This window comes from Erinaceus europaeus, chromosome 18, assembly GCF_950295315.1.
Source record: "Erinaceus europaeus chromosome 18, mEriEur2.1, whole genome shotgun sequence".
Classification (NCBI taxonomy): Eukaryota; Metazoa; Chordata; class Mammalia; order Eulipotyphla; family Erinaceidae; genus Erinaceus; species Erinaceus europaeus.
Genome location: NC_080179.1, coordinates 9406018 through 9429575, shown reverse-complemented (window position 1 = coordinate 9429575; position 23558 = coordinate 9406018). Strand labels below are relative to the sequence as shown.

At 38.8% G+C, this 23558-nt stretch overlaps 1 protein-coding gene across 2 annotated transcripts in view; it reads right to left on the bottom strand.

The window, feature by feature from the left end:
- The window catches only part of PDE1A (phosphodiesterase 1A), a 320443-nt gene that overhangs the window by 296439 nt on the left and 446 nt on the right, over positions 1–23558 (bottom strand). The gene's annotated exons all lie outside the window — the stretch shown is intronic.

Below are 23558 nucleotides of genomic sequence, written 5' to 3'. Positions count from 1 at the left end.
GAAGCTCTGATTCTACATATGTCTAAAATTACAATACTTAACACTCAGCCACATACAACCACCACAAGCACCAGCATTACTGAAATTACTGCATGTTTACCTGGTGTAGTTCCATAATCTCATAACACAAACTCTGTTTGCAATCTTGGCTTCCCTGACCTTTGCCTCCTCAGTAATAACTTCCATAAATGACAAAATATTTATTTAACTTTACGGTGCATTAGCAAACACATCGCCATATTTATAAAACGCAAAATGCCTGCCACATAATATTAGCTAACACATCCATCCTACTATATTACCATGTCTTTTTTTGTGGTTAATACACTTAAGATCTACTATGCTTGCAACATTCAAGTACATAATATAGTCATATTTAACTGTGAACACCATACTATACCAGAACTTGCTAACCCTAGAGCTGGAGGCTTTTATACTCTGACTACTATCTCCACTATTTCACCTGGTAACTGTCATTCTATCTATCCTTCAAGTTCAAAGAAGAATTTTTAAAATGAGTTAGATTCTCTGTGTCACTACTTCAAAGCTGCAAAGGCTTAAGAAGATGCTGGAAATAAAATCATACTTCTTCTGGGTAGTGAACCATTTTTGTATTTATTTATTTTGCCAGAGAATTGCTCAGTTCTAGTTGATGGTGGTTGCAGGGACTGAGCCTGGGACTTAGGAACCTCAGTCATGAAAGTCATCATGTGTAAGCATTATGCTTTTACCTCAGTCTCAAATCTGTCTCTCTCTTTTGTTTTCCCTGCAGGGTTATTGCTGGGCTCAGTGCCTGCACCATGAATCCACTGCTCCTGGAGGCCATTTTCCCCCCTTTTGTTGCTCTTGCTGTTGTAGCCTTGTTGTGGTTATTATTGTTGTTGATGCCGTTGTTGTTGGATAGGACAGAGAGAAATGGAGAGAGGAGGGGAAGGCAAAGAGGGAGAAGAGAAAGACAGACACCTGCAGACCTGCTTCACCGCCTGTGAAGCGACTCCCCTGCAGGTGGGGAGCCGGGGGCTCGAACCAGGATCCTTACACTGGTCCTTGCGCTTTGTGCCATGTGCGCTTAACCCACTGCGCTACTGCCCAAGCTCCCCCCCCCCATCTTTCTTACCAGTTTTTAGGTCTTAAATGATGTGAATTCTTTCTTTTCATACTCAGTTCTTCCATTCTTAGCCTCACTCAGTGTGCTCCAGTCCTCCTGGCCTTGTTTTTCTTCAAACATGCTACACGCAGCCTTCCTCGGATACTCCAGACTTGCCTCCCTCTATGTAGCACGACATTTCTTCAGACCTTAGCTTACCTCGCGGTTAAATTCCCTCTTCACAGATCATTCTTACAACAGTCTTTCCCTAACCATTGTTTTCTAAAACTAGAATTCTTAAGTTTCCTGGGAACTTTGATGCCCATCCCATTTGCTTGCTTGCTTTCTGTTAGTTTTTAGATAGAGACAGGTAGAAAGAGAGTGGAAGAGACTATGGCACCAAAGCTTCCATCAGTGCAGTGGAGGCTGAACTTGAACCTGGGCTGTGCCCACGACAGAGCAGCGCACTACCCCAGTGAGCTATTTCATTAGCAAACCCCTAGTCCTCATTTGTGTTTATGAAAAAACAAATTCCAGGGCTGGAAAGCCAGCATAATAGTTATGAAAAACAACTGTCATGCCTGAGGCTCTGAGCAGCCAGGTTCAATCTCCTCTCCAGAACTTCCATAAATCAAAGCTGTGCCCAGGTCTCTCTTTCCCCTCCCTCCTCCCTCCCCAACTCTCTCTCCATCTTTCTTCCTGTACTCTTATTAAAATAAATAAAATATTTAAAAAGAAATTCTTTAAAAATTCTTAGTGCATATTTGTCTCAGTGTTCATTATCTAGCCTTGCAATCAAAATGTAATTGCACTGTGGTAGGAATAGTGACTATAAAATTCATCATTTGCACATAATACATGAAATTGTACCAATAGGCCAACTGAATGTGATAATTAAGTAGTAGTGCATTCCAAAATAGTTCAATATGTTTATAAATGTCAGTATAGTTGTCGCTTCACAGGCGGTGAAGCAGGTCTACAGGTGTCTATCCTTCTCTCCCCCTCTCTGTCTTCTCCACCTCTCTCCATTTCTCCTGTCCTATCTGACAACGACAACATCAGTCACAACAATAATACCTACAACAACAATAAAAAACAACAAGGGCAACAAAAGGGAATAAATAAATAAATATTTAAAATGTCAGTATCGTTTTAATGAACTTAAAGTTCAAACTTCCTTTTTTTAATGATTCTTTTTTTTTTTTTTTTTTTAGTGGGAGGCTCAGAGTTTACAGTACAGTTGTTGGCACATAGGTACAATTTCCCATCTCACCATGATAGGTATCTGCAAAACACTCTCACCTCCAGCTTGAATCCTTTTCCATCATCCTCTCCTGGAAATATCTCCTCTGGGAACAAACACACCCATTCAGAGATCTCTGTGGATAACTATATTCATAACTCTCATTCTTAAGACAGTTTTAATCAGTGACTAGGACTATCATAGTTTGAATCACTCTGTGTAAAGGAGTATTTACTTTCATAGTAATAAGACATATGTTTAGGGCGGGGGTAGACAGCATAATGGTTATGCAAACAGACTCTCAAGCCTGAGGCTCCAAAGTCTCAGGTTCAGTCGTCCACACCACCATAAGCCAGAACTGAGCAGTGCTCTGGTAAAAATAAAAAAATAAAAAAAAGTAAAGACACATATGTTTAACAAAATAATTTAAATCTGTCAATAGTAATTTTTAATTCCTATTTCTTAAGACAAACACTTGGTCTTTCTGGCAACCTCAGTAGTAACTGGCATGAATGCAAATCCCATCAAAGTTCCACTACATTTCTCTAAGAGAATTAAAAAAAAATAAAAAAGCTACCTAAGTTTACTGGGGTCAGACAGAAGCACGTGTGACACAGAGCCACATGTCCCCATGCAAAAGGACCCAGATTCAAACCCCTTATCCCTGCTGCAGAGGAGAACTTCCATTTCTCCACCCCTCACTCTTTATCAAAAAGAAAAAGAAAGAAGGAAACATAGGCACTGGAAATGTAACTATGGAGGCCCTGAGCCTCAACCAGAACTCAGAGAGCAAAAATAAAGAAGTTTATCTGAAACCACAAAAGACCTAGAATGTCCAAAGCAATCTTCATTTTATTTATTTATTTATTCCCTTTTGTTGCCCTTATTATTTTTTATTGTTGTAGTTATTCATGTCGTTGTTGTTGGATGGGACAGAGAGAAATGGAGAGAGGAGGGGGAGAGAAGGATAGACACCTGCAGACTTGCTTCACTGCTTGTGAAGTGACTACCTTGCAGGTGGGGAGCCGGGAGTTTGAACCGGGATCCTTACACCGGTCCTTGTGCTTTGTGACACCTGCACTTAAGCCACTGCACTACCGCTTTAATTTTCATTTAAGAGAGAGAGAGAGAGAAGGGGGAAGTGAAGGAGGAAGGGAAGGAGGAGGAGGTGTGGTCCGGGAGGTGGTGCAGTAGATAAAGCACTGGATTCTCAAACATGAGGTCCTGAGTTTGATACCCGGCAGCACATAGTGATGTCTGGTTCTTTCTCTCTCCTATCTTTCTCATAATAAAATTAAGTCTTTAAAAGAAAAAAGAAGAAGAAGAATGAGAAAAGGAGGAGGAATGGAAGCATCATGCTTCCTAATTTCAAACTATTGTATAGTTTTATAATGATCAAAGCCATGTGGTACTAGAACAAAAACTTCATAAGGACCAATGGAATATAATTCAAAGTCCATAAATAGGCCCATATGCATATGGACAGGTGATTTAAGAATATTAAAGGGAGAAAGAAGCATCTTTTCAATAAGTGATGCTAGGAAAATTGGGATGCGATATGCAGAAGGGTGAAATAGGACTACCAAATTTCATTGTGCACAAAAGTCAATTCAAAATGCAGCAAAAATTTGAATGTTAGACTGGAGAACACAGAAAAAAATACAGAATACAACATGACTTCTGCTTCTGAGGTGCCTTTGAAGACTAAAATCTAACAGCAAGGGAAATAAAAGCAAAAAATAACCGCATGCTGTTATATCCAGCTGAAAAGCTTCTGTCACTAATACAAAAAGACTTCCTTCTGAATTCCAGAGGATGTTACCATAACATACACTAGACTGAAAGCTAATAACAAAAATATATAATGAATTCATAAAATTTAGCAACAACAAGAACAAAAAGCAACCCCATTAAGAATGAAGAGAAAACTGGAATAGACTCTTCACCAAATAAGATCTTCATATCGCCTACAGTTATTTGAAACAATACTAAAATTCATTATCAGAGACATGCAAATCGAGACCATGAGAAATCACCTCAGCCCTGTGAGAATGTCATTCATTAAAAAGAATAAAAAGGAATACTGGGAAGGATGTGGAGAGGAAAAATCCCAACTACACTGTTGGCGAGAAGGTAATTTGGTCCTAATCTTATAAGGCACAGTCTGAAGATTCTTAAAAATATTAGAAATGCTTCTATTATATGATGTTTAATTCCTTTTCTTAGCATTTATCTAAAACACCCAAAAACACTTACCTGAAGAGATCTATGCTTACCTATGTTCGTCATAGTGCTAGCAGCCCAGATGTCCAATGACAGAGTAGCCGTGAAGAAAGTATATACACACAGAGGGCACGACTCATCAAGAGAACTGCCACAGAATGGGAGGTCTTTACATACCATACGTCAGACAAGAGGCTAATAACCAAAATATATAAAGAGCTTGCCAAACTCAACAACAAGAAAACAAATAACCCCATTCAAAAATGGGGAGAGGATATGAACAGAATACCCACTGTAGAAGAGATACAAAAGGCCGAGTAACACGTGAAAAAATGCTCCAAGTCTCTGATTGTCTGAGAAATGCAAATAAAGACAATAATGAGATAGCACTTCACTCCTGTGAGAATGTCAGACATCAGAAAAGGTAGCAGCAACAAATGCTGGAGAGGTTATGGGGACAAAGGAACCCTCCTGCACTGCTAGTGGGAATGTCAATTGGTCCAAATCCTGTGGAGAGCAGTCTGAAGAACCCACAGAAAGCTAGAAATGGACCTACCCTATGACCATGCAATTCTTCTCCTGGGGATATATCCTAAGGAAACAAACATACTCATCCAAAAAATTTTGTGTATATCTATGTTCTTAGCAGCACAATTTGTAATAGCCAAAAGGTTGAAGCTACCCAGCTATCCACCAAGAGATGAGTGGCTGAGCAAGTTGTGGTCTATATACACAATGGAATACTACTCAGCTATTAAAAATGCTAAGTTCAGCTTCTTCAGCCCAACTTGGCTGGAGCTAGAAGGAATTACATTAAGTGAGATAATTTAGAAAGAGAAAGATGAATACAAAGAATGGGAGCTATTCTCTACCCTAATCCAACTTCCTAGCCCTTTTCTCTGCTCTGACACCATCTTTTCAGACAATGCATTTATCCAACTTCATGTTAGCCATCAAACTCAAGCAAAAACTACCATAGTCATGGGTCCCTAGAAACATGCCTAAAATGGACTTTCCTAGCTTCCTTCCACCATAAGATCCCTAATACCATCTGCTCTGTTTCTACTTTTTGATTTTTGTTCATTAACCACTTTGTCTCACTTTATATCCTACCACCTCCCAGACACCAAGTTGCAGATGCTACTATGATTCCATCCTGACTTCCCTGGGCAGATGACCTCACCAATATGTCCTGGAACCCCACCTCCCCAGACCCTTACCCCACTAAGGAAATATATAAACAGGCTGGGGCTATGGTCCACTTGCCAACACCCAATTTAAGCAGAGAAGCAATTACAGAAGCCAGAACTTCTGCACCCCATAAAGATCTTTGATCCATATTCCCAGTGGGGGAGAAGTGATAGCAGGAAGAGGGTAAAAGGACTCTGAACTCCAGCTTCTTCATCATCACCCAGAGAGAGAGAGGAGGAGGAGAAAGGGAGGGATATTTGGATGTAGTAATCCTATCATGAGTGGCTTGGAGGGGAAGAGAGCACTGGACCTGGAAGAAAAAGGGGGCAATTGTGTACAAATGTAGATGGATAGTTGTAGAGAGGATAGTTAACCGTGTCTGCAGCCTTGGGAGAACTTTGGTGGCTTGCAATGGGGGGGCCTGGGAATTCAGAACTCTGGTGGTGGGAACAGTATGGAATGATACCCGTCTTGACATGTAATTTTGGAAATCAACATTAAATCACTAATAATTTTTTAAATGAAAGAAGGAAACAAAAAAAAAAGAGAAAGATGAATACCAAAAAATTTCACTCATAGCTGGAGCTTGAGAAACAAAGAAAAGGAAAACACAGACCAAAGCTCAATCAGTTCTAGTCTGTGCAGTAGATCCAAGGAAGGGGTAAAGTGTCCTAAGTGGTGGGGGAGGGGGGCTGGTGGTGCCGGTCAAGCACCCACATTACAGTGCACAAGGACCCAGGGTCAAGCCCCTGGTCCCCACCTGCAGGAAGAAAGCTTCCGCAAGTGGTGAAGCAGGGCTGTGGGTGTCTCTGTCTCTCTCCCTTTCTATCTCCCATCCCCTCTCAATTTCCCTGTGTCTCTGTACAATAACAAATAAACAAAAATAAGTAAATAAATATAGTGTCCTAAGGTAGAGGAAGGTGATAAGTTGACAGAAGGTGTGGTGTGCTGGTACCTACAGCAGGAAATATGAAGCTTAACTTCATTCTTAGTATTTAAATTAGTTATTGGATAAAGGAATTGAAAGGGAAGAGGGGCAGAGAGAAAGAGAGAGACCCTGCAGCACTGCTTCCCTGCTCACATAGCTACCATCCTGCGTGTGGGGATCAGGAGGGTCCTTAAACATTGTGATGCATGCGCTCTACTGGGTGGACCACTGCCAAGCCCTTGGGAGATTCATGAAACCTTACACCTATGACCACAGATTTATACATCAATAATTCCCTAAACAAAGTGATCTAACAAAGCATCTACTTGGCAACATGTTTCTAATTCTAATGTACTCTAAAGTAATTCCATGTGATTTTTTTTTTGCTTTCTGGGTGAAATATAACTCTTGGTATGTCTACTAAATTGCCAAGATAAAGGAAGTGAAAATTATGCTAACCAACTGTGGAACTGGAGAAGAAAGAGATAGTAAAATGTAGATAAAACGAAATAACTTTAGCATTACGGATGATCATTATTTTTATTTAGAAAACTTAATTTATAGTCAGCTATCAAAAAAAACATGGGGGGGAGTGGGTTAAGCACACGTAGCACGAAGCCCAAAGACCAGCTGAAGGATCCTGGTTTGAGCCCCCAGCTCCCCACCTGCAGGGGAGTCGCTTCCCAGGAGGTGAAGCAGGTCTGCAGGTGTCTGTCTTTCTCTCCTCCTCTTTGCCTTCCCCTCCTCTCTCCATTTCTCTCTGTCCTATCCAACAATGACAACACCACCAGCAATAACTACAACAACAATAAAACAACAAGGGCAACAAAAGGGAAAATTTAAAAGTCATTGGGATAATATTTTAACTGGCTATTTTTGAATTTGCCTTTATAACAAACTAATTTTATAACCTTAAATTTTATCAGCTATTGTTAAGTTTGGGGGCGCCAGCAGGCCGGGCTAGCTTCGCGGTGGTGAACAGAGACTCGAGGACACACGGCTGAGCTGAGAAGCTGCAGTTTAATCTTTATTCAAGAGCGGGCAAATCACCACACCATGTGCTTCCCCATCATTCTCCTCCAGCTGCTGCTGCTGGGACTCTGGCCCTCCTTAGCATAGGGGGCGGGGAGAAAAGAGGGGTGCGAAACTAGCAGGGGCCAAACCAAATCTCTCAGAGGTAGGGGGAAGGGGACCAAACCAACACGAAGAATACCAACATAAAGAATACCAACAATCAGCTTTTTACATGTGTGTTCATTTCAGTTGTTTTCTTAGATATACATAAGGTGATGGGTACTTTGATTTGCGAGGTGTTTCAGATTTTGCAAAGCACTATTTGTAACAACTATTTTCAAATATAGCGCCTTATTCATACAGTTAATATTACCATTTTTAAAATCTTAATTTTACATAAATGCACTCTATTGCTATCTGGAACCATCCATGGCAGAAAGACTGAAAGATAGCCATAATTAATTGTGTGGTTCATATTTCATACCAATCAGTATTGAAACTCAAATGCAACAGTGGAAGAGAGTAGCCAGTGAGGATCAGTTTCATAACTTCTACCAATCTGAGAAATGAGCTCTCAGGTGAAGATTGTGTTCCACGAGCTTGTTCTTATAAGAATTGTGGGTGTGCCTACCTGAATTGTTTTCAGCATCTTGAAAAAAGCATTCTTCACATTGTAAATGTTTCATATTAGAGAATTCTTTAGTGCACACTTGTCAGTTATATATATGGTGCCGACGTTCCCTTCTTGTCTTTTGTTTTAGATGTACAAGCATGGGCATGTTAGCTACTTACATACACTGTCACATTCCTTTTCCTGTGTAATGCCTTGTTGTTTGTTTATGTGGGGAAAAAAAAGAAAAAAATCATTACATTGCTTCAGTAAAGGGCAAGCGTATATATTGAAGTGATTTAGAGATTAGTATCAAGAATATTTGACTCTTTCAAATTGAACAGTCAGATTCTGGCTGTGGATTTTGTTTGGGAACACAGTCATTTAACACAAGCGATTTCCTTCGTCCTTGACTCCACTGTGAGTAAAATGGATTTTCTCTGAAAGAAACGCATCTTTTGATACACAGTTTTCAAATATTTATCCCTAGATGAAGATGACCCATGTTAGCAAGATGAACTCGGAAAATAAAAATACCAAATGACATTTGAATATGATCACTGTAGTTTAAACCTCATTGCATACCTGGGACTTCAATGTCTGGTAAAAGTTAAATTCAGAAGCATTAAAATTAGTTGGTCATGTAAAATTTCAAAACTTTCTTGTTCTATTATGTTTCGCTTTGGGAATCTGTGCAAAAAAGGGGGGAACTAGTTAATCTCCAATTCATTCGTGGACAAATATCTATCACCTAGAAGCTAATACTGAAGTATTTAGCCCGATCTCACCAAATTCTGGCAGCTTCCTATTCCCTTCTGGGTGACTCTACAGCTTGGAAACATCGAAACATTGGTAGCCATTACTATCACAGGATACAGCTACAGTCTTCACCTGCATGTTAGCTGTCAGGCTCGGGCAAAAATCACTAAAGTCAAGGGCCCCTTGGAATATACCTAGAACAGACCTCCTAGATTCTTCTCACATGCAGACAAATTTCATCTGCTCTATTCCTACTTTTGAGCTCCTGTTTATTAAACACTTTGCCCTGCTTAATATCTTACCACCTTTCAGCCAGCAAGTTGCAGATGCTATTATGATTATATCTTGTCTTCCCAGGCCAGATGACCTTACCAGTATCCTCACCTCTGAAGAGCCCTACCACACTAGGGAAAGATAGAAATGAGCTGGGGTTGTGGACCCACCTGCCAACACCCATGTCCAGTGGAGAAGCAACTACAGAACCAGATTTCCCACCTTCTGCACCCCATAAAGAATTCTGGTCCATAGTCCCAGAGAGATAAAGAATAGGGAAACTTCCAGTGGAGGGGATGGGACACAGAACTCTGGTGGTGGGAACTGTATGGAACTATACTCCTATTATCTTACGATCTTGTTAATCATTATTAAGTCAGTAATAAAAAAATTAAAAAATAAAAAGAATTCACTGGGAAACAAGACCAAAGGAGGCCGGAGCGTTTGCTAGTCACAAAGATATTCTCTATATAACCCTAATTTTCAACTACACAGCATAATCTAAATTTCTATTTCCTTAGGACAGGAGTAGTTTAGAATTAAGAACGTAAAATCTTGAGGTGGGAAGTTCAGTGACAGGGCTAGTGTCTGAATATTCTCTGCCCACCATGTAGTCATCAATCAGTGGAGTCCATCTTTACTTCAGAGGAATAGGCCAATCCTTGTTCTTGCACAAAGTGTTGCCACAAAAGTGATTTAAAGTACCACCTACAATGTTTAAATGTTTAGATGCATCATTCCCACCACACACAGGGCTTGGGCTACCTGCTTTACTCTTATTCCTTACAACAGTCTTCTAAGATTATAAATTGCATACTACAAGGTGTCCTTAGTGTCTTGCTAGTCTACATTTTTTTGTCTGTGATATAGGCACATCTCCTACTATCTCTGTTGATCAGGTCCCATTAGCTCATTTTTTTTTTCCCCTCTACCCAGAAACAACTAAAAAAATCCTCTATAAAACTCTCTGGACCTCCCTGTCTAAACTAGTGCTGATCAAAAACAACCTTGCTAACTCTACCAATTAAGTATAGATTGCTGGATTTTCCTATATTGACATATTTAAAGTTTCATACTTAATGCACCATGTTATACTAGGCACTGAGGACACAAAGAACAAAGCATGTGAATCCAGCTTCTTGCTTCTCTTGTTGCCTAACTAGGACCGAGGCAGAACAGTTTAATGAACAATAGTGGTAATACATGCAGTACAATTAAAATCCTAGAATTAGGACTTTACCTAATCTAGTCCTAGACAGTCACGCAGCTGTTTTTAACTCTGACCCTTAAAGATATATTGATATGAGGATCCAAATTTCCTAGGTGGCTTTACAGAAACTCTGTTTTAACTGAATTTATCTCTTTAAGATATTTCCTCTTCTCTAGGTCAAACTTCTTTTCCATTCAATTTACAGTCATAACCCATTGTACACAAAGTCATTTTTCTGTTTTTTGAGAAAAGACATTGCTAGATTATTTTTCTCTTCACCAATTTAGACTCCCAATTTAGGGAAGATAATGGCTCATCTATCTGCTCTATTCCTACCTCTGGGTTCCTATTTATTAAATTCTTTGTCCTGCTTTCTTACCGCCTTTCAGCCACCAAGTTACAGATGCTACTATGATCCTATCCTGACTCCCCTGGGCAGACAAACTCACCAATGTGTCCCGAAGTCTCACCTCTGCTTCACAATCTTTGCTTCACAAAATTCAAAGTTGCTGCTAGTCTTAAAACCAGTGGAGTCAAATAAGGTTTTATTTTAATTTATAGGAAAACTGGTAGAGATAAAAAAAAACACAGAAGTAATAGAACTTTTTATTATTTGAGAGAGCTATTTTATATAAACCATAAATTATAAAATAAAACAATGAATCATTCCAAAAATAAGTGTGAAAACTAATTCTTTTATATAACAAAATGAATTGTTTTAGGACCAAATAGAAAAGGGGAAAAAAGAAATTTGAGCCAGGCAGGCAGGGAGGTAATACCATCAGTAGCTTAACAGATTTTCATGTTTAAGACACCAGAGGTCCAAAATCCATCCCTGCCACCACCATAAATAGTGATGCTTAAAAAAAAAAAAAGAGAGAGAGAAAAAACAAACAACAGAATTTGATAAGCTTGCATTCATATAAACTTTTCATAGTGAGAAAAAAATTGTGAAAGAAAATAAAGTCTGAATAAATATAAAAGGGGGAAATAATAAAAATTGAAAAGTTGTTCATTTTTATAATATTACATTATTTTGTGATAGTTGCTCATAAGATAGAGATAACCAAATTCAAAAAGAAAGAAAAAACATTTTATGTGTGTGATTTTTCAGATGAACTTGCTAAAAATTACCTACTGTAGCTTTTGGATAGCGCTACTAATCAGCTTTTAACTACTTTATTATTCAGATACTACTTACCTGGTTTCCCCAATTATCCCTCCTAGTACCTGTACTGATCCCCCCTCAACTTTTCCTAATCTTTAATCCAGTCAAAGTTTAGTAAGTTTAAGAAGGTAAGAATAGAGGCCACTGATTTTTTTCTTCCTCCTCCCTCCTTCCCTTCCTTCCTTTTTCCTTTCCTTCCTTCAACAGAGCACTGCTCGGGTATGGCTGGCTTACGGTGATGCCTGGGATTGAATCTGGGACCTCCAAGCTTCAGTCAAGAAAGTCTACGATACCATTACTGATTTCTTAGCCTCGACTACATCTGAAAGGATACTCGAAGAGTATGAAAGTAAGAAGAAGCAAACAAACAAACACAAATAAAATCACTTTCTCCTTTTCTTTGTAGTTGCAGAAGAAGGAGGAGGAGGAGGAGAAGGAGAAGGAGAAGGAGAAGAAGGAGAAGGAGAAGAAGAAGAAGAAGAAGAAGATGAAGAAGAAGAAGAAGAAGGAGGAGGAGGAGGAGGAGGAGGAGGAGGAGGAGGAGAAGAAGAAGAAGAAAAAGAAGGGGAAGCTTAGAAGTGTGGGAAATGAGCCTCCCCATGCCCTGTATGACCTGTTGTCAGGGCAACAGGTTGTGTGAGGAGCCCTGGCCTGCCTGGTGCCTGTTGCCAGGGTAACACGATATGTACCACCTCCTCTTAGGCAACAGTTGCAGTGTCCCCATCTTCACACTTACCTTTCATTCTGTGGAAAGTTATTATTTGTCCACAGAAAACTAAGAACAATAAAATCTCAATACACAAGCACTGAAGGGATACTGCATGAGTACTTTTGATATTGCTGGTGAGGGAAAGAATGTGGAGAACTTTACTGAAGTGGTTTTCTGTAGAAACTTCACTTTGTACTTTCATTATCTCTGAAAGAAATGCTAATTTTATTGGGTCAGATCCACCTGTCAATTCCCATGTTCAGCGGGGAAGCAATTACAGTCGCCAGACCTTCAACCTTCTGCAGCCCACAATGATCTTGGCTCCATACTGCCAGAAGGTTAAAGAATAGGAAAGCTATCAAGGGAGGGGATGGGATACGGAGATCTGGTGGTGGGAATTGTGTGAAGCTGTACCCCTCTTATCCTACGGTTTTGTCAATGTTTCCCTTTCATAAATAAAAAATTTTTTAAAAAAATAAATAATGACAGATGATGATGAGGGAGAGAATAACAGGAAGAAAATACAGTAGCAGAGAATAACTACATGAAAACACCCCTGTTATTTCATGAGTTAGTGGATCAATGTAAAATCACTACTAAAAAAAAGTTAATTGACTTTGTGTGTTACAAGCCACCTCACAACTTCATAACTCAGAACAGTAAGATTTTATTTCTTTATTTAGAATTATTTTTAATTGATATTTGGTTATTACTGGATGGAGACAGAGAGAAATTGAGAGGGAAGCAGGAGCTAGAGAGGGAGAGAGGCAGAGAGATGTCTGCAGCCCTGCTTCACCACTCGAGAAGCTTTCCCCCCTGCCGGTATGGACCAGGGACTTGAACATTGGTCCTTGTGCACTGTAGTGTGTTAGCTTAACCAGGTACACCACCACTTGGTCCCTGATTTTATGTCTTAATCATCTGGTGGAAGTTGGCTAGCCCAGGCTAACCTCACCCATGTGACTGGTGTTTCATATCTTGCTGATGGAGGTACCTCAACTAGAATGATTTATATCTAAAATACACAATCATCCTGCAATGAGTTTGAGCAGACTTCCTCCCACTGCTGATGTGAGTATTCCAAAGAGCATCAACAGAGAGTAGCCTCCAATTCATAAGTCCTTTCCAAGCTTTTGCTTGTGTCACATTTGTTCAGACTTCATTAGCCAAAGCAAGTTGTATGGTCAAGTGCCAAACCAAACAGATCAAAAGAAAATTGTTTTAGAAATCACAAAGGACAAAAAGAATTACAAAGCATGGTAGCTAATGATTCAAATATGGAGTAGTTTTGTGGGGTTTTTAATTTTTTTTTATTTTATTTATTTTTTCCCTTTTGTTGCTTTTGTTTACTGTCATTATTGTTATTGCTGTTGTTGTTGGATAGGACAGAGAGAAATGGAGAGAGATGGGGAAGACAGAGAGGGGGAGAGAAAGATAGACACCTGCAGACCTGCTTCACCGCCTGTGAGGCGACTCCCCTGCAGGTGGAGAGCCGGGGGTTCAAACCGGGATTCTTATGCTGGTCCTTGCGCTTTGCTCCATGTGCACTTAACCCACTGCGCCACTGCCCGGCTTCCTAAATGTGGAGTAGTTTTTTAATTGTTTAAACTAAAAAAAAAAAAAAAAAAAAAAAAAAAAAAAAATTCAGTTGACAGCACCTTGCTTGGAACTTGAAGGAAAAATGTTGGGTAGGATGAGTCAGGAAGAGAGGGAGGGGGCCAGGCGGTGGTGCACAGCGTTAAGCACACGCAATAGGAAAAGAAGGAGGAATACTGGCTGACGGCACACATGGGTGAAACACAGGCGACAGAGTCAGAAAGGAAGAACACTGGGTGAATGTTGGACTGGGGTAGGATACTGCACCACAGCAAGGAACTCTGGGGAAGGAAGAGAAGAGGGGGATTTGATGAGGGGGTGGGGGTCCGAAGTTGGGGGCGTGAGGGTATGTTGCAGACACACATTATGCGGAGCTGGGAAATGGAGGCCAAGTGTAGAAAATTGTGCTGTCAACCATTAATCTCCAAGCAAAATTAAAAAACAAAATATCCAGTTGACTCCCAAATTGTTCAGCTTTCTGTGATCTAGCACAAAATGCAATTCACTTTGAGCCACGTCTTAGAATTGTTCAGTTAAATATAACCAAATTCAACAAACTTTCTCAACAAATCTACTTCTGTTTTCTTCTAAGTTATCTCATACCTGGTTCATGTACAGAGATCTAAGAATGCTTTGGAGCTCCATGCTTCCATGGAGAATGACTGACTGACACCCTTTTTAAGGAGAGAAAGGCAAAATAGAGCGTGAAACTTAGACTAGATGTGGTCAGATGAAATAAGTCCAGTGTATGGGGGAGGGCAGAGAGGGGGCATAACGGGCCCAGAGGACCCAATGCACAAGGGTGTACAAGCAGCCAAGTTGGTGGTGGGACCCGTGCACACACACCAGGCATGAAAGGATGAGAGATTACACCCACGTGACAACTGCCCTGCAAATCATTATTTCACTAAAAAAATTAAAAGATTCCTTTTTTTGTCATGTAGCTATAATCGCTTGAAGATTTTACTACTTTCTAACACGTCATTTTAAAGTATTTAATAACTATAAATTTTAAGTTTTTATCTGTCATAACTTATCTGTATTGAGCATTTTCTGGACCTATTTAATAAAAATGTATGTCTATAAATTTTATAATATAAGATAAAATCTATTTAACCAACTTCAAGAAAGTGTAACTCTTAGGAGAAAACATTTCACTTATATGCCTCTAATAACATGGCTTTTATACCTTTTAACTATGACCATTTATGCCTAGTACTACTACTGAGCACTGATAGGCAGGGTACTATGATACTCATGAGTCTTTAACACTATCTCTGCTTTAAAATGTCGAAGAACAATTCCTTTTATATCCAAAAGACTAACAGCACAGTCTTTGGGGGATAGGAATTAGATTTGCTCGAATATTTACACTCAGTTAATTGATTGAACAGTGTTAGAGTAAAGAACATTTAATAACAGAATGGTAATTCAGTACTTTCTAAAATAAATTCACAAAAGAAAGGTTCATGGGACAGGACAGTACTTACTTAAAAATCAACTTCCTTATGAACCAGGCCCAGAAAAAGAAAAGGAAATAACTAAAGAAAGCTTTTTAAGTTGGAGTGACTCAAGAAAGGAGACTATCCTGATTCCATATCACTAAGGCCTCCGTAGGATACTGGATTGAAGCTATTCAATCTATCAAGGTGAATCTTCCATCAGTGAAATCTTCAAAGCGGATCCATTTCTTTGTCTCTGTTAAACTACTGCTACTGTCCCAGGGAAATATTCATGCTGATCATAAATGTACTGGTAAAGTGAAACCTGAAGAGTATGATGTAATTATATCTATTGAGCAAACTTTAAAATCAACTTTAAAATCATTTTCTATCCACTTATTCTAGTAAGAAAAAAGAAACAGAGTCCTGCTTCTGTTTATAAGATCAGTAATAGTAATGATAACGGCTATATTTCTTGGATTATGAACACTTATAAACAGTTTAAAAAGCATTATTTCATTTTATCTGTTGAACACCTATGAAATAAGTAATTAAATTATTTCCAGTTTTCAAACAAGAAAACTAAAGAACTGAAATATCACGCTGGGGGTATGGGAGGTAGCACAGCCAGTTAAGTGCACATGGCACAAAACACAAGGACCCCGTAAGGATCCTGATTCAAGCCCCCGGCTCCCCATCTGTAGGGGGGGTCGCTTCACAAGCGGTGAAGCAGGTCTGCAGGTGTCTATCTTTCTCATCCCCTCTCTATCTTCCACTCCTCTCTCTCTCTTTCTCTTTGTCTTATCCAACAATAAGGACCACAATAACAATAATAATAATAACAATGATAACAACAAGGGCAACAAAAAGGGAAAAAATAGCCTCCAGGGGCAGTGGATTCATAGTGCAGGCATTGAGCCCCAGCAATAACCTTGGGAGAAGAAAAGGGAAGGGAAGGGAAGGGAAGGGAAGGGAAGGGAAGGGAAGGGAAGGGAAGGGAAGGGAAGGGAAGGGAAGGGAAGGGAAGGGAAGGGAAGGGAAGGGAAGGGAAGGGAAGGGAAGGGAAGGGAAGGGAAGGGAAGGGAAGGGAAGGGAAGGGAAGGGAAGGAAAGACCACTCTGAGTGGGGGATAGCAGAGCATTTATACAACAGGCTTTCATGCCTGAGACTCTGAGACGCCAGATTCAAGTCCTGACACCATTGTTAGACATAGCTAAACAATGCTCTGGTTTAACAAAAAATGTTAGGGCTCAGGACATGGCATAATGATTGTGCAAAGAGACCTCCATGCCTTAGGTCCTGAGGTCGCAGGTTCGATCCCTTGCAGTGCTCTGCTTTCCTCCCCTCCTCCCATATCTTTCCCTGCATCTCTCATTAAATTAAGATAAATGAAAAAACATTTTTACAAAACCAATCCACTCAAAAAATCAGATGACTTCTATGGAGTGAAGTTAGAATACACAAAAATAGTGGATATAATCATGGCAATATTAGTAATTTCTATTACGATGTTTTTGAGTGCTCACACTGTGCTAGGAACTATGCTCTCTTCCTAATATACATTATTTCACATAATTTTCATGATCTTGATTTGGGTAATACAAATGTTTAATGTTTCCTTCTACATGGGAGGATGTTCCCTTAGAGAAGCTTGTCAGGTCTTTCTTGACTATCTGTCATACTCTTTCACAGAGGAGAAGAAACAGCATAAGGTTGGCAAATTGTGGAAGAAAGAAATAAAATGAGGGGCCAGGTGGTGGTGCACCTGGTTAAGCGCACACACTACAGTGCACAAGGACCCAGGTTCGAGCCCCTGGTCCCTACCTGCAGGGGGAAAAGTTCACAAGTGTTCAAGCAGGGCTACAGGTGTCTCTCTCGCTCTCTTCCTTCCCTCCCCCTCTCAATTTCTCTCTGTCTCTATCCAATAATTAATTTGTTAATTAATTAAAAAATAAATTAAATAAAGAAGTAAAACTGATAGTGCCAACTGTTCTCATCATCAGGTAAAGAAGTGATTTCTTGCCTAAAGAAAACAGTCTCATCCACTATCTCTCCAACTCTCTCTTCTCTCTCTCTTTGTATTTGTCTTCTCTATCTTTCTATATCTCTCCCACTAAAATAAACTATTTCAGAAAAATGCACATGAGTTTTAAGAGGTAATTTTCTTAAAATTAGTTTATGAATAAAGAAGCACTATTCAACTGATGAGACTAATCAAACCGTTAAAACAGTAGTACGCTCACCATTGTGAAAACAGGTTGAAATTTATCAGCCGTTTCCAATAGAGACAGCATAAATATTCTTCTTGGACATTTTAAATGAATCTATTATGAAGTCTAATATCAAAGCTTAGTTTTAAAAAGATGGTAGTCTGAAAATGTAAGCTAGTGTTAGGCGGAGGGCAGTGAACAATGAAATGAATAAGAGAAATCTTGGAATAACCAATCTTGGAATACCAAATAGTAACCTAGGCTAGGTGACACCTACAGGCATTTTGTGTGTGTGGTGTGTGTGTGTGTGTGTGTGTGTGTGTGTGTGTGTGTGTGTGTGTGTGTATGCGTGCAGGCTGGGACTGGGTAGGCATAGTCACGTCAATTAACTTGTCTCTTATTCTGCTACTGGAGGCATATATTGTTTTTGTTGTTGTTTGTTTTGTTTTGTTTTGGTTTTGGTGGTGTAACAAATTTAGCACAAACCTACCTTCTGAAGTAACACAAATATATTTGTTATCTTCATTTTTGTCAGTCTAAAACATACATAGTACGATTATTTTCTCTTTTGCAAATCCCAAGTCTTATGCTGATCAATTTCACTACTCTTGGGCAAGCATTTTTATTCAGAGACAAAGAGATAAGAAGAGAAATCACAGTACAGAAGCTTCCCCCAGTGTCCTGGGACTTCCCCATGTGGCTGGGGATTCAAACCTGTACTGCATGCATGGCAAGGCAGGCACCATACCTAGTGAACTATCTCTGGGTCCCCTGATACAATTTCCACTGAGCTGAAATCAAGGAGAATTATTCTTGGAGGCTCTGTATTCTTTTCTTTTCAAGTTTCTAAATGTTTCCCCTATCCTGACTGATTTCCAGTTCCTACATTTTCCATGTTGGCAGAGACAAGCCAACTCCTCATATCACAGCACTCCGATCTCTTCTGCTTCCTTCACCCACCTTTTTTTAAATTGATTTAAGAATGATCAACAAGACCATAGGATAAGAGGGGTACAATTCCCACCACCAGAGTTCCTCATCCCATCCCCTCACCTAAACAAAACTAACATGAAAGATCAAGAAAGATCTTTGCAAGTGACTTAAGAAGTGATCTCAGACTGTCTTTACAGGGTCCCTAGTAGCATTTTGAGTAGGACAGTTCTCGAGAAGGGAGCATCCCAAGCTCAGGAAGGAGGATATTTGCTGTGACCCCACTGTCCAGCAAATACAGACACTCAGACATTTTTAGGCCATGCCACAACCAGAATCATCCCCCATGCTTCTCTAAACGTTTCCAGGAGAGCAAGCGCAACACTAACGAGTAGAAAAGGGAGTGGATCCCATAGAGAGAAAGAACAAAATGAATCTTAGCAAATATGTGGCAAGCAGCATTTATTTTGGATAAACTTGGTCCTAACTGGGACATACCACGGTGGGGTGGATGGGCAACGACGGCCCCAAAAGTCAAGCAATGATGGGAAGATGCTGTGAAGGCTGCCGAACTTTGAAGGAAGAGCAATAGAAGGCTTTAAAGGGCTCGAAGCAGGAGAGGAATGGACTGAGATCTACTGCTGCCTAATTCTAAAGTCACATTTCAGTTTGGGCATATACTGCTATGGAATTCTTCGTTTTACCATTTTTTTAAATTGATTTTTACTCCAAATATGTATTTCTACTACATCTTCTCAGCAAGAGGTCGAGTTACTTCATCTAAGAATGAAATAACTATGAAGTTCTATTTCCACTATCGATAATCTTGCACACCACCAATCAAAGAAAAAGAGAAAAGTCTTACAACATTTATATTTACAGTTCTACATTTAAACATCGGAGACTTTGTCTGGAACAGAAGATTTAAGAAGAAGGTATGTGTCTATATACATGTATGGCTGATTATTATATGTTAAATCAGCTTTCTTAACTGTGAAATTTTTTTTTTGCCTCCAGGGTTATTAACTCAGTGCTGGCAGCCATATTTTCCACCTTATTAGCTAGGACAGAGAGAAACTGAGAGAGGAGGGGGAGAGAGAGAGGGAGAGAGAAAGACAGACATCTCCAGATCAACTTCACCACTTGTGAAGTGTCCCCCTTGCAAGTGGGGAGCCAGGGGCTCGAACCCAGAACCTTGTGTGGGTCCTTGCACTCTCTACTATGTGCACTTAACCGGTTGCACTACCACCCAGCCCCCAATTTTGAAATTCTCAAAATTCTAGACCTACATTTATAAGAACTGAAGGCTCTGGAGATACAGTCTATGAATAAATGAGGCCAGCATTTTTGTTGATAGGCTAAGGCTTTGATCAGTACAAACTTTCCCATATTCACTGAACAACTGAGTAACAGAACACTCTGATTTAATTATCACCATGTGGCTTTCTCTTGAATCTTACTTGATCACAGTTTTCTGGAAATGCTGCCATTCCACAGACTCAATTCTTAGAACAGTAGTACTAACTGGAACAAAAGCAAAGCCAATGTTTTAAAATGTATGACTGGTTTAACGCCCGTAGCTGTGGAGCAATTTTTCCATTTAAAAAAGAAAAACATAATAGTGCCGTGACACAGAAGGATGATTTCCAAAATGAAAAAGTGCTGTGCACAAATGGAAAAACAAAACAAACCAACTAACAAACAAAAGTCCATCCTTCAAATCCTCTTTCCTCCTGAGAATCAATAAACTTAACAATCTTTGCAGATTTTTATTAGAAAAAAGTATTAGTATACAGGAAGTGGGTTAGGTTCCTAAATCACACACACTCTCTCTCTCTCTCTCTCTCTCTCTCTCTCTAAAAATCTGAACAATAAATTCATATAGTGTTGAGATGAAGAAGAAGCAAAACGTGTTTCCAACGCTCAAACAGCCAGTAACTTCTGACAAGAACATGGTTCTTTTTTAATGTAGTTTATAAAGGACCTGATGTCATAGTAATTTGCTAACATTTCCACCATCATGGATAGTGATTCATAATGTAAACTCTACACTTTCACGGTGAGTGGCAAATTGGTCATGCGTGATGGATTGAATAAAGCTCAAGAAAGATCATAACCATATAAGAAGAGTAATCTAATATTGCCTACAACCCCACATCAGAAATAAGGAGAGAAAATCCCTTTGTTCCCTGAACAGAGTATGAAATTCCTGGCACATCACTGTATGTGTGATATGTGGTATCTCAGATATTGTCAAAGCGATCTGAAGAAGTTCCGTGAGGGGCCAGGTGGTGGCGCACTTGGTTGAGTGCACATGTTACAATGTGCAAGGACCTGGGTTCAAGCTCCTGGTCCCCACCTGCAGGAAGAAAGCTTTGCCATTGGTGAAGCAGTGTTGCAGGTGTCTCTCTGTCTCTCTCTCCCTCTCTATCATCCCCTTCCCTCTCAATTTCTGGCTGTCTCTATGTAATAAATAAATAAATAAAGATAATTTTTAAAAAGAAAAAATGTATTTTTAAAAAGTTCAATGAAAGAAAACAATAAAATAGTAGAGACTTTTACCTTAATTTAGTTTACCACTGCTTTCATGTGTGTTACAAAATTTTAAATCATTTGTAAGAACTAAAAAAAAGTCTTCCAAAATGTTATGTTGTAATCCCTACAAGATATTTTTTGTAAATATCTTCCTGTAGTTGGTCATGTGTCCCATATTTGAAGTATACTTCTAATAAAGCTTACTTTATTTTTGAATTTAAATTTACTTTCACTTTGAATTTGAATTTGAATACATCTTTACTAGAACCTAAGTTTAAAAAAAGTCAACTGCCCAATAAATATCTAGGAGGTTTTCATTGAGTTTATTTCACCAAACTGAAAAATTTTGCAAAATTATTTGATAGCTTTTGTGAATGGTGTGGATTTAATTGTGAATACTTAAAAGCAGAATTCTAATACTAGCAATTTTGATAAGCTCAAATTATTTTTGAGTTGATGTTACATTTTAAACAGGCAAGACAATTTCAGCAATAAAATAGAGTCCTTCATAACTCTGCTTTGAATGCAGACTACACAGAAGACCATAATTAAACAATTTGGTTGTCATTAGTCATGCACATTTTAGATTCAGAGCTCCTTGTTTTGACAATTCCAAGCCTAGAATACTGGAAATTTCTTAAGTAAAAGTACAAATGAAAGTAATAACTAAAATGCAAATTCCTTCTTTCTTTGATGCATAAGTAATAAGTCATTTAAACCAGTCAGTAATAGTGACTTTAAATTAAAAAAATTTAAAAAACTATGTCAGTTATATTTACCCTAAGTGGTAATTCAATCACTTTATATGGACAAAACTCAAGATTTACTTAGTATATACATGTGATAACATGTCCTACATCACTGTCAGTTAATAAGTCATGAAGATCTACTGTTGAATGACCCCATCACCTTCTCCTGAAATAAAATGACAGATTGATCTTTGAGATAAAATGATAAAGTAAAAATCAGAGAACTTTGCCCTAAAATCTTAGGTAAACACACACATTCCTTCTCAAATGCCTTAAAGACAGACACATAAATTCACTATCATATAGCCACATACATTCCAATAGCTACAGAGAAATAGAATAAGCACAGACAAAGCAAGCAAGCAAAAAACTTTCTGTCCTGACAAAGGGAAACAATCTAAAATAGGCTGTAATATGAGATATAGTTTTTCTGGTATAGAATTTTATCCACTCATTAGATGAACAAAGTCTACCTGATGACTCCCAGAGTTTAATTTCCACCTATGCTAGTGGATTTTGTAAGCTGTTATTTGCTGTTTTAGGATTATTTGTTTCCCTGGAAAACTACCTTTCAAAAAAAAAAATGCAGTTTCTAAATCTTCACTGGATCCTGGAAGCATATTTCTCTAATTCATCTGAATGATGTAAAAATGGCTTCCTTTTTAAAAAAATTACTGTCTAAAGTGATGAATGTTGTTTACAGTAATTGTGTGCACTGATAGCATGACACTGCGATGCCATCTATGTCACATTATACATGTACATAAACATTAAATACATACAAATAGATGAACTTAGAGGAATTGTTACTTTTAAACAAAGTTTGATATAATTTTCTTCTGAAAAAACACGGGTATCACAGAGAACAATGCTTCACTGATGAGTGAGTTGCTATTGCGAAACTGCAGAGAGCACAGCATTCAGACCATGAATCCTACGACACCTCTATTTTACAGGGAACAGAATCCTGTTCACTATTATTATAGAAAAACAAATCTATTTCATTTCACATTTGCAGATATGCTGAGCAACTGCAAAGGTCTGCAAACCTTTCCCACCAAATGTTGACTATGATATTTAACATGTGATAGAATTGAAATAAAGCACATAGAAATTAGTAGCATACATAGAAAAAAGAACCTTAGATAAGTGTTTAGCAAGCAAGCTGAATAGCACTGCAATTAAAATTTGACTCATTGCATGTTTGATATAAGAACATCCCTTGACCTCCTCTTAACTGTCTATTTTGTATCATGAGTTACCCGGCACTCTCAAAAGTGAATTGTCTGATTTAAGGTTAAGACTCTCCTATAAGTTTAATGTGCTACTAACATTTTTATGGCATAAAAATTTTTTCACAAAGAAATATTAACACATAGGGCATAATTACAATGGAAAATATTGTCATATTACTCCTGCCTTTTTTCCCCCAAAACCTAACCACAGAGGAATAGCAGTAACCTCTCTATTTACCTGAGAGAATTTTTGTTTCTGCAAGTACTCATAGCTTTCTTAGTCACTTGTCTGCATGTCTTACTAGCACATACAGAACGGACAAAAGAAGCCATGTAGTATAACAAGAAAATAAATTCTCCAAGACTTACCATCATTTACGTGACATATAAACGTGCAAAATCTCTTCTTCAAGAAGAGTGTTAGCTGAGATTCATGTGCTTTGCTT